Source organism: Panthera onca, chromosome B1, assembly GCF_046562875.1.
Source record: "Panthera onca isolate mPanOnc1 chromosome B1, mPanOnc1 haplotype 2, whole genome shotgun sequence".
In the NCBI taxonomy this organism is placed as follows: Eukaryota; Metazoa; Chordata; class Mammalia; order Carnivora; family Felidae; genus Panthera; species Panthera onca.
This window is the reverse complement of record NC_138342.1, coordinates 41978638-41989940: the sequence shown is the minus strand read 5'-3', so window position 1 is coordinate 41989940 and position 11303 is coordinate 41978638. Positions and strand designations below refer to the sequence as shown.

The window sequence follows — 11303 nt, the reverse complement described above, 5'->3', positions numbered from 1 at the left end:
GGTCTTGAGGGACGCCATTCTCCCGCCCCGGTTCTCAAGCTCCAAAAAGGAACTAGACTAGTCTCCCAGTCTAAACCAGAGATGAAAGTCCCAGGCGGTGAGACCGGGCCCGCCCCTTTCCGCCCCCGCCCTCTCGAGGACTGGCTGCTCTCCCTGCCACCCCGCCCCAGGCCTCCCTAGGATTGGCTGCTCTCCCCCCCGGCCCCGCCTCGTCCTTTCCCCGTCCCCTTCCCGGGGATTGGCTGCCTACTTTCCAGCCGCGGCCTCTGGCTGGGTCTCTGGTGTTCGCGGGCTTTTGTGTCTCACGGAGTGCGGCGGTGAGTGGTGCTCGATTCTCAGGTCCCTTGCGGCGGGGAGAACACTCGGCCTCCGGGCCCGGGTGGGGCTGCGCTTGCCCCGCTTGCCCCGCTTTCCTTCGAGCCTTGCCCGCCCGGAGCTCCGCTGCTCCCGGCGGCCAGAACGGAGGGGTAGAGCAGCCCTCGGCGGCCCGGGGGGGCGGGCGGTCCAGCCCGTCCCGGGGCCGCGCGAGGCACAGACGCCGCGCGGAGCCGCCGGGAAGCTTCCCCGCGGGCAGGCCCGGGCGCCCTAACCATCTTGCGCATTGATCCCCCAGGGCGCAGCTGCGGCCGCTTTGCGGCGGGTTCGGGGCCCGGCCCGCCTGCGGCTGTGGGAACCCGACTTGGAGCCTGCGGAGTCGGTCTCCGACGTGTGCGGGGCTGCAGCGGCCTGACTTCCAGGCGCAGGTATGTCCCCGTCCTGGAGGGAAAAGCGAGGCGCTCGGCCCGGAGCACGTGGCCAATGGCGACCGGGGGTTCCCACGTGCTTGGTTCCAAGGCCCCCCAATTGGCTGCCCCTTCGGATAGAGGGCATGTAAGTTCCCGACTCCCCCACCCCCTGCAGGACAACTGCTTCCGGTGGGTTTTCGGACTTGGCCCCAGAAACCGCCGAGGTGCAGGGGGTGTTGTCGGGAGAGGAGAGCAGGGGTCGTAGAGAAGCCTGTAAAACCCCAGACCGCCCTTTCCTGTGCCCTTTTAAGGTTGACGCAGTGCCTTAAGAGGCTAACACAGAAGGGTAAAGTAAGTCTCCATAAAACCCGGGGACGAGACTGTAAAACTCCTCTCTGGATCCTGTCTGGAGTCACAGATCGCCAGAGGAAATTTTTCTTTCGGTTCAAGCACCCTTGTGATATTTTAACACATCTCAGAGCACAAATGGTGGATTCAAACTTAACATTGATGGTACATTCAGTTCAAGTGTTGGTATTTGTCACTGAAGGCAGGAACAGCCTATGAGAATGAGACTGTAAATTGAGAACATCTGAAGACACTGGCTCACAAAGGTCATAAAGCCTCTGGAGCCACACCTCACTGGGTAGAAACAACAGGTCCAGAATACTTGAAATTGACCCATTTTTGGTCACCCCAGGGCTGCTTCCATTCCTTGTTTGGGTGAGCATTATGGGCCCTTGAGCGAACGGTACTTAGACAGTTATGTAGAAAGAACTATTGGAGCATATCATCAACAGGTGAAAAACATATGATCTTCACTTCCTAAATAGCCTCGCCATACCTTTCTACCAGGGGTTGGAGCATCCATCAAAGTTTTGAGAAGAAAACATGCATTATGACCTCACTGGGAAGAGGCCTTAGAACGACTGCTAACACTGCCCTCGAAATAAAAATCTTCCTGGATTCACATGAGACACACCAAGCTAGATCCGGATCAACACCTACATGATAGTGAGAAGGCCATCCATACGAGTGACCTCAAGTTGAGGATTTCCAGGCTCCAGAAGCAGATGACACCATGAAGTAGGCAGCTTTGTCCAAGATCTTGAATCAAGAATGTTGTCTTCATTTATCTTCCCTTGAAGCCTCTCTCCCAGACTTGGGAAGTTCTGTGACCTAGAAATTAAAAACAAAAACAAACCTCTTTTATTTATAGAAAGATTGGGTGGAGCTTGCTTGTCTTAATCTTGTCTCCCTCTGTCCCTCCACTATGGGCTCCCTTTCAAACTGTGTCTTGCTTCAGCTAACCGTTATTGCTTTTTCAACAATTCTAGCACAATCCCAGTAGCCACTCCCACCCCTCTTCCAAACCCTGGCCACCTTAGCTAATTTATCTGACTGCTGGTTATGTCAACACCTAGATAACGCACAAGAACCTGAGTTAGTTTTTGTTCCTGCCCATGCAAGCACCTGGTGGACCCATTCTGGACAGTGGATGCATAAAAGGGAATGGTATCCACAAACAAGAGGACACAATCACTCTACTTCCTCCTATGGTAGAGTACTTTGGCCTTGGGAAACTTCTGCGGAAGCTCAAGGTCTATCATTAACTCAGGTGAGCCTTTTGGAGGGAAATTTTTCTGTTTGCATTGAAAACAAAAATGGCACTGGACCCTTCCTAGGTGACGTACCAAAACAATACTGTAATCAAACAGTATGGTTTGATTCCACAGATGGCACCTTCAGACCTTCTATAGATGTTGCAAATGAGTCCAAGACTGATTATTATGATGCAAATGTTTGCCTAGTCACTGGACAATATTCCTGGTTTGCAGGCCACACGACCGGGACCTGGAACAGCTCACCTTTTCCCCTAGTCGGTCTGCCCAATACCCAAGACTACATATGGGTGGACCAAAATTCTGGAATGACCTGGTTAGGTAATGACACCTATCTCTATAGCTGCCAGAATCAAACCAAAGGTCTTCTATACCAGATATTTCGCAACTTGTTTTGTTCTTATAGGCTGACAGAGGCACATGGTAAATGGAGATGTGCAGATGCCAACATAACTAATGACAAAGGTCATGGTGGACACCCGATGCCAGCCTGGTGGGTCACACGTTCCACTCTGACCTTGTCCGTGAACAACTCTGGTCTTTTTATTTTATGTGGTAATAAAGTATATAAGGAGTTCCCACCTAACTGGTCAGGGCGATGTGGACTCGGATACCTGGCACCTTCCGTCAGCCAGTATCCCGCTTTCAATGGTAGCCAAATTACAGATGTGGGCTCCTTAATACATAAAGTAGCACCACACAGACGTACCCAACGAGACGTCATAGACCATCCACCTGTTTATCACAACCCCAATTCGTTAAGGGCCCTTTTTTCAAGATTGGGAACTTCTGATCTAGAAGAAGCAATTCTAAACATTTCCAAAGCCACCGAACAAGGATTGACTGCCACGGTGCAGACCTCAGAGGTGCGCCAGTCAAGAGTTAGCAGCTTACTCTCTGCCCTCCAAAATCACCATCTGGATCTACCGGCTGCTCAACAAGGAAGACCGTGTACGGTCGTTGGCAACCAGTGCTGCCTGTATGTAAACAAGTCAAAAGAAGTGAGGTTTCTTTTGAACAGTGTGAAGGAACGGATCGACAGTCGACGTCGAATGAGGGAATTAGCCTTTCATTGGACTGACCTCGTCTCAGGAGTGAGAGACTGGTTCAGTGGACATTGGGGCCACATGTTTGGATTTGTTCTGCTCGGCTTCATCATTGTTCTCATCTGTGTTGCCGTTCGCAGATCTCTCACCTCCCGAGTTCCTGCCCAAGTGTCCTCTTCACAGCACTACACGGGGCTCCTTGCCTGTGGAACTTCATGTGAGGTTTCAAACAAGGAAACCAGGGGACCAGCCCCACCGGAAGGGCATAAAGACTCCTTTGCACTGACAGCATCTGAACAAACAGCAGCTGCAGAAGGAGGCCTACTTCAGACTTCTCTTTGATGAGTAAAGCAGGCCTGAGAATTCAGCTGTCCTAACCCTCTCTCCAGGGAGCCTTGTGTAAGGGAGGAGCCTGACTTGGTATCTGGGCATCCGAAGAATTGTGTAAATAAGTCCTAACTGCACCTTCCGTACTTTCCGCTGAAGCCTTAATACCCACTCCCCATCCCATTAAGCTGGTATATAAAACCTTATCCCTGGCTATTCAGTGGCGGCCTTTTACATGCTTCCACATACATATATGATAAATGTTGCTCCTATCAATCTGTTAATTCATAGGCCCTCAACCATTTGAACCTGTATGTTTAATAACTGAAGACTTTCCCTTCAGGAGGAAGCTGTAAACCATTTAATAGCTGGGAGGATTTGATGTGCTCTCCTGATTGCCCGTGTACGTTTACTCTCCAGTCTAAAGGGGAGGTTTGTCTGGGGTGAATGGTAGCCGTCTGATTTCCCATGGGCAGAGGCAGGGGATAGGATTGTAGAGACGGGGCAGCATTTACTGTATTGAACGCGTCATCTGCCCAGTCCTGTAGTGAGGTCCTTACATTTTTCTATAGAATCCTCTCCAGTTTGTAGGTGAATAAACTCAAAGGGTAGATGACATGTTAAAGATTACATTATTACTAAAAACAAGAGCAAGGTGCACAACAGGGTATCTGGTGCACTGCCGTTCATAAAGCAGAGGAAATAAAGTATACATGTGTATATATGTAGATTTACTCAGTTTTGCAAATAGACCACTCAGAAAGGATACGTCAGAAGCTAATGAAAGTGATTACATACAAGAGGCATGGGCAGTGAGAGTCTCACCCCCTTTTTTAAAAGTTGAATATAAACAAACTGATGAACATTTTAGCAAATTGACAACTTTTTCATAGACAGAAAATAATTCTTACAAGTTATGCAAAATAAGCCCAGTAATTCTGGGTACATCTTAGAAGTGGGTTTATTGTTCATAGTAGTGTTGTCAAAAGATTGAAGAAACAGCCTAGTCCAGTGAGACAGCGTAATAACAGTTCCTTCCCTGTGTGTGTTAAGCAAAATGTGGCTGAACTCTTGGCATTGAAACTAGAGAAGCCACTGGAAGATAAGCATGCAGGGCTCAGCATCCGGTGTGGTATGTGGATCATGAGGCAGATGATGGATGCAGGGTGCTATGTTAGAGTGGCACGAGTGTTAAGCCGTCAAGGGAAAATATGGGGAAGAGAAATCTAGATTCATAGTAACCTCAATTTTCTTCTGTAAAATGGAATTAAACAGTAAGGGTGGGTAGGGCCAGTACTGCTTACTTACCTTTTTTGGCCATAAAAATGAGTCTGTTACTAATTTCATAATAGGAGAAGGTTGATAGCCACTGGCCCTTGGATTCAGTGTTCATAGTCAGTGTTAAAGAGGTTTAAGACAAAACTAGATTATTTGTTTGCTTGTGTGCCTGCTGTCTGCTCCCTGCCAGAATGTAAGCTTCACAAAGACAGGTGTATTTGTGGAATCACAGTGAAGAGGGTTGTGGTGAGATGAAAGAATGCGTGCAAAGCCCTCACAGTTGACCATGGGCGTTGCTTAACTAAATGTAAGATTGAGTTCACCTGTAGCCAATATGAGTCTGGCAGATTTGAACTTTTGCATTGACGTTTGTCAGGTGTAAATTTGAAAACTTTTGAATAAAGTTGATTATAAAAGTTGGAGTTCTTGTTCTGGCTTGCTTTGTTCCCTTCAAGTAGTCAGGTACATCCGAAACCTCATACGTACATGCAAATGTATTTATTGAACGCTTATTCCACAATGCCAATGACTAAGTGAAGGGAGAGTCCGGTCATTGGCATGATAGAAAATGTCTGTTGGAAAGATAGTCTCATCAAATAGCATGAATGGTTCTGAAATATGGTAAGCCCCACATTATTGGGTTAGAAGATAGGCTTTCCTGCTTCCATATTTAAAGTTTGTAGGGGATGGACAGTCCTAGAAAATAGTTTCAAGTTTACTAATGATGGACCCAAAGACATTTTTGATATGTGAAACTTACAGGGAAAATATCCATTATTCAGCCGAACACAATACATTGGTTGGGAAAAGAGTTCATTATTTATTAGCCAACTCAAAAGGCTCACCAGATGTTTTAGCAATTCACTGAATTATTTATCAACATTTACTGAGACTCAAAGATGCCACAAATCAAGAGCCATTGTAATCAATTCTTTTAGTATTAACACTAATCCTCCAAATGATTGTTACAGTGGTGAATGATTTCAATGTCTTAAATCTACAACTAGGACTAAGGTGGCTCTCCAAAAGACCTTGTTCTTAAGTGTTTTGTTTGCCAGTTGATACCATTTTAGAAGTTTTGGTAGCCTGAACTGAAAACATCAAAATTGAACTATTGTGCAAAATGCCCTGTTTCTTTTTAAAGTTGAACTGTCAAAATTGTAGCATTAACAGTAGATCATGCCACTGCAATTATCACTGTGGCCTTTACGTGGTGGTTTTCTACTTCTCTGTTTATTAATTGAAATTCTGCAAGTAAGATTTATTTCAATCATTTTTATCAGTATGGACTCTTGGATATATACATTGTTCTTTGGTTGTAATGCAGGACTGTCATTTTTACTATTGCTCAAATTGTCCCAGCTATGTCCTCTGAGAGCTCTTTCAAGTTGGCTCCCGCATCCTTTTGACATACTCCTGTCCTTTGTTTTGTTTTATGTTTCACACTTCCTTCCTGGAGCATCAAGATGCTCCAGCCTCACCTTATGGTTTTCCTGCCCAGCCTCAGGACCCATCATATTCCAAGGAACCATGGTTCCTTTTCCTGATAATGTTACTGAGAAACCAAAAGCAGGGTACAAGGTATGCTCATTGCCACTGCTATTAGGGTGCCCACCCTTGATGGACAAAGCTAGAAAATCTGTGTCCATGAATCCATGTGTATGCGTTGGTACCTATATTTCTATGTCTAGACATAGTAAAATAAATTAGTTCATATTGATTTCTTCAACTCCTCTGTGATGTGGAGAACAAAGGCAAAAGAGATACAGAAAAAATTAAACTTCCTTATAACTTGCAGCCCATTGACAAGTACTTGGGACAGGCAGAGTGACCTTCCTCAAGGAGCTAAGCTGCCTCGATGTTAATACTTTGCTAGAGGAAAAAGGCAACTTTAGCTTGACATTAGCCTAACCTCCAGGATCATGTAAAAAAAAATCCCTTTAGAAACTTCCTTTAACTCTACCCACCCCACCAAGATATATGTTAGCGATCATCCTCCATGTACATGTATATGTATATGGCCCACTGATACACATCTGAAGGGTCTCATGACTAAGGTTTTGCTACAGTAATAAATTACCTTTTCCCAACAACACCCAGCCCCTCAAGGTCCTGGAAACCTTGCTTCCAAATTCCTTAGAGACTTATGCTACCCCTAACCCCCTCCTAACTTAAAAGTGTGTAATCAGCCACTCCTCACATCCCCAGTGCAGCTCTTTCTGCCCACAGGTCCTGTCCCCTTTAGGAAGACCAACTTTTTGCACCAAAGATGTCTCAAGAATTCTTTCTTGACCACTCACTCCTGAACCCCAGCTTTTCATGTCAGTCTATTTTTTTTTTCCGGAAACAATGAACTATTTTATCATATATGAACAGGTATACACACACACATACATATATATATCATAAATGAATAGGTATATAGATAACCTCTTTAAAAGTTGATCCATCATTGGGATCTAGATAATCTAAGTACAAAATGAAAGTGATCAAGAAAACCACTTAAATTACTTAAAGGAAATGAAGTCAGTTTCTCACTCAATTCTGTGTTACACCGATGGAAGACTGGGGAACAAATACTTTTTATTGTGATGATTACATTGTGACTTTATAGAAGATAGAGTATTTAAATGTAGCAGTCTTAACCAGCACTCCTGCAAAGGAATATTTCAGGAGGAACAGTTGCATTATTACCTTGCAACAATTTTGTAGAATGTAACTTTCAAACCAAGAGATCTGCAAAAATCAAAGATTAAGAGGATGTCCATTGAGCATTAAAAAAAATTATAGCACAACGTAATAACAACTGTGGGAAAACATGTATAATAAAAATAATTGTTGGGGCGCCTGGGTGGCTCAGTCAGTTGGGTGGCCGACCACAGCTCAGGTCATGATCTTGCAGTCTGTGAGTTTGAGCCCCGCGTCAGGCTCTGTCCTGAGTGCTCAGAGCCTGGAGCCTGCTCCCGATTCTGTGTCTCCCTCTCTCTCTGCCCCTTCCCTGCTTGCTCTCTGTCTCTCTCTCCCTCAAAAATAATAAACAATGAAAAAATTAAAAAAAATAATTGTTAAGGAAAATGTGGATGATTTTCTCAATTTTCCAAAATTTCCAAATTTTTCCAAATATTATTATATTTTCAAAATAATCTATTTTTGAAGGAGATCCTTGTGGTGACATAATTCTGTGTCTTGCTTGTGACGGTGGTTACATGAATCTACACATGACAAAACACATAAAACCATGGAACACTGTCATGCATATACCAATGTTAATTTTCTTTCTTCTAATTTTTTTTTAATATTTATTTTTAAGAGAGTGAGCATGCGAGCCACAAGTGGGGGAGAGGCAGAGAGAAAGGGAGACACAGAACCTGAGGCAGGCTCCAGGCTCTGAGCTGTCAGCACAGAGTCTGACTGGGGGCTCCAACACATGAACTGTGAGATCATGACCTGAGCAGAAGTTAGATACTCAACAGACCAAGCCACCCAGGCGCCCCCCAATGTTAATTTCCTGGTTTTGATATTATAGTTTTGCTACTGGGGGAATGTGGGTGAATATTTTTGCAACTTTCTGTGAATCTATAATTCAGAGTAAAAAGCTGGGCTTTTTTTTTTTTTCCAGAGTAAACGCTTGAACGAGAATTTTGAAACGATCCTTTTGTCCTTTCGTAATCCTGTATGTTTTCTTCATCAAGTTCAGCAATTTCCTAATTATCTGCTTATTTACTCATCCATTCATTCAACAAACGGTAGTTGAGTATGTGCTAGCCATTGTTTTAGGTTCAGAACACACGGCAGTGAACAAAACAGAATTAAGGCTCACATTCGATCAAGAGAAGAAAAACAAACAAACAAATCACACTTCAAAAAAGTAAAAATAAAAACAGAGTGATGTGATTATGAGTAGTTGGCAGGCTACCTTATACCCAGCAGAGCAATTAAGTGAAATCTGCGACAAGCTAGTCTTTCAGTTATATGGGGATCTTTGCATACCTTTGCTGGGGATTCAGTTTCCTTACTATAAGATGGGAATGATAATAAAAATAAAATCCAGCTTCTCGCCGAATGCCGCCAGCACAGCATTTCATGGAGATTGGCCAGGGTGGCCTACGTCTCCCTTGGGCCTCACGCTGGGAAGCTGTTCATGATCGTAGATGTTATTGACCAGAACAGGGCTTTGGCTGATGGACCTTTGTGTCAGGTGAGGAGACAGGCTGTGCCTTTCAAGTGCATGCCGCTCACTGACTCTGTCGTCAAGTTCCCTCACAGTGCCTGCCAGAAGTATGTCTGACAAGCCTGGCAGAAGGCAGATATCAAACAGGGGCAGCCACGAGATGGGCCAAGAAAATTGAAACCAGAGAAAGGAAAGCCAGGATGACAGATTCTGATCATTACAAAGTCATGAAGGCAAAGAAAATGAGGAGCAGAATAGCCAAGCTTGAAGTTAGGAAGCTACAAAAAGCAACTCTCCTGAAAGCTTCTCCCCAAAAAAGCAGTTGCTGCTAAGGGTGCGGCTTCAGCAGCTGCTGCAAGGGTGCCAGCAAAAAAAGATGGCTGCTGTGGGCAAGAAGGTTCCAGCCTAGAATGTTCCTGTCCTGAACGCTGCAGGCCAGAAGGCAGTGCCTCCAAAGGCTCTGAAGGGTCAGAAAGCACCTGTTCCGAAGGCATCTGGCAAGAAAGCATACAAGCATAAGAGGCTATTATAAATAAGTAATAATAAACGCTCTTTTTGACAAATAATAAACTATCTCACTGGGTTTTTGTGAGATAGTATGAGCTTTGCACACAAAGTGTCAGAAAATGCCTGACATATAGAAGAATAATTTATAAATGTTAGTTTCATTATTACTTTAAGCTGGGGTCTCAGATAAGGTTTTGTGGAGGAAGAAAAATTTAAGCTGAGGTCCAAAGGACAAAAAGGATCCAGCCTTATGGAGATGGGGGCCAGGAAGAGTATTCCAGGCAGAGGAAACAGCTGGTATAAAGATTCAAGTGGGACAGTTCAGCCACTGAAACTAGGTAGGAGAAGGTAGAGTGGTCATGTGCTGTGTCAGCCTGACTAGGGGTTGTGACTTTTATTTAAGTGCTTCAGAAAAGCAATGATCCTTTAAAAAGGATCGTTCAGGGGGCACCTGGGTGGCCTAGTCAGTTGAGCACCCGACTTCAGCTCAGGTCATGATCTCAGGGTTTGTGAGTTCGAGCCCCGCGTCAGGCTCTCTGCTGTCGGCGCAGAGCCGGCTTTGGATCCTCTGTCTCCCTCTCTCTCTCCGCCTCTCCCCCACTGGTGCACGCACTCTGTCTCAAAAATAAATAGACATTTAAAAAGTAACAAAATAAAAAAAATTAAAAGGATCACCCAGCCTGTCTTGCCGAGAAAGGAGGCAGCAGAGACACCAGCTGGAGGAAGGGTTATTTCAGAGGCCAAGGTAAGAGATTCTATAGCCAGGATTGTAGAAGTGGAGATAAAGAGAAGTGAGGGATTAACTTTGTGTCAAACTTGATTTTCAAACCTCCCGTTCTGCTATTGTGCTTTTCTTTTTCCATTTTATAGATATTTAAAGTTGTAATAGATATTCAGATATTCCAGCCCTTTCTGTTGAGTTCTTCAAAGCAGAGAGAAATGGACTTTTCTTCCACAGATGTGTTTCAAAAATTGTCTACTAAGAATTCTCCATAAATTTAAGCTTTTATATTTAATTTCTTACCTATAGACTATTTGTTTTCAAATTTTGAATCAGTTATCAAAATATATTCATTAGTTTTCCTTACCTTTGTGATTTTGAAAAATCTTATACAACCAGGTTTTCTGTTTCTCTTTTAAATTGGAGCTGTGATGGGGCACCTGGATGGCTCAGTCCATTAAGTGTCTGACTTCAGCTCAGGTCATGATCTCGTGGTCCGTGGGTTCGAGCCCCGCGTCAGGCTCTGTGCTGAGCGCTCAGAGCCTTGAACCTGCTTTGGATTCTGGGTCTCCTTCTCTCTCTGCCCCTCCTCCATTTGCTCTCTTTCTCTCTCTCTCTCTCTCTCTCTCTCTCTCTCTCTCTCAAAAGTAAATGAACATTAAAAATAATATTACAAAAATAAGTATGTAAATAAATAAATAAATAAACTTTTAAAAAGTTTAAATTGGAGTTGCATCTCTTTCTGGATTCTTTTTCACTGAAGCAGACTTCTGCTATACCACTGCTATTCTGAAATGGCTCCATAATAGGTTGTAAAAGCTGATAATAGCCCTCTGCTCCTCTGGGCATTCTTTTATATTCTAATCCATGTGAATTAAAAAATAAGTTTTCGGGGCACCTGGGTGG

At 44.3% G+C, this 11303-nt stretch overlaps 1 long non-coding RNA gene, 1 other non-coding gene and 1 pseudogene across 2 annotated transcripts; all 3 read left to right on the top strand.

Moving 5' to 3' along the window:
- Positions 1-293: 293 nt before the first annotated feature.
- Positions 294-4614, top strand: LOC145715438 (uncharacterized). The gene is made up of 2 exons (XR_014137575.1): positions 294-743; positions 1581-4614. It is a non-coding gene; the product is annotated as an uncharacterized LOC145715438 (long non-coding RNA).
- LOC132693490 (small nucleolar RNA SNORA26) lies at positions 1024-1145 on the top strand. Its single transcript, XR_009616857.2, has one exon. It is a non-coding gene; the product is annotated as a small nucleolar RNA SNORA26 (small nucleolar RNA).
- A 3811-nt stretch (positions 4615-8425) lies between the features above and the next one.
- Positions 8426-9701, top strand: LOC132693107 (large ribosomal subunit protein eL14-like; annotated as a pseudogene).
- Positions 9702-11303: the final 1602 nt, after the last annotated feature.